At 29.9% G+C, this 358-nt stretch overlaps 1 protein-coding gene across 1 annotated transcript in view; it reads left to right on the forward strand.

The window, feature by feature from the left end:
• The window catches only part of LOC119587119 (nuclear distribution protein nudE homolog 1-like), a gene marked incomplete in the record, with an annotated part of 132,241 nt that overhangs the window by 118,954 nt on the left and 12,929 nt on the right, over positions 1-358 (forward strand).

Consider the following 358-nt stretch of genomic DNA (forward strand, 5'->3'; position numbering starts at 1 on the left):
TGCTTTCAATACATGTGTATGTTGAACGTAGAATATGTTGAATTTCTTCAAAATATTTGCTAATTTTGGATTTTACAAATAAAACTTTTTAAATTGGTGTTCTTTACAGAAGAGTAAATTCACCTGCTGAATGTAGGTGAAAACTCCCACGAATTGCATATGCTTTGCTTCATGCAAGAAATATTCTCATTTACTATTATCTCTTGATTCTGCATTATCATTTCCTTTCCCTTTTTTTTGTACTTCTGTTTCTTTTCATCTTTCTCAGTATTCCTTTTATTTCCTAGTTTTTCCTTGGTTATACCTTCTTTCTTTTCCTTTTTCTGAATGTTCGTACTCCTAGATCTATTTATCTTCA

Source organism: Penaeus monodon, chromosome 22, assembly GCF_015228065.2.
Source record: "Penaeus monodon isolate SGIC_2016 chromosome 22, NSTDA_Pmon_1, whole genome shotgun sequence".
In the NCBI taxonomy this organism is placed as follows: domain Eukaryota; kingdom Metazoa; phylum Arthropoda; class Malacostraca; order Decapoda; family Penaeidae; genus Penaeus; species Penaeus monodon.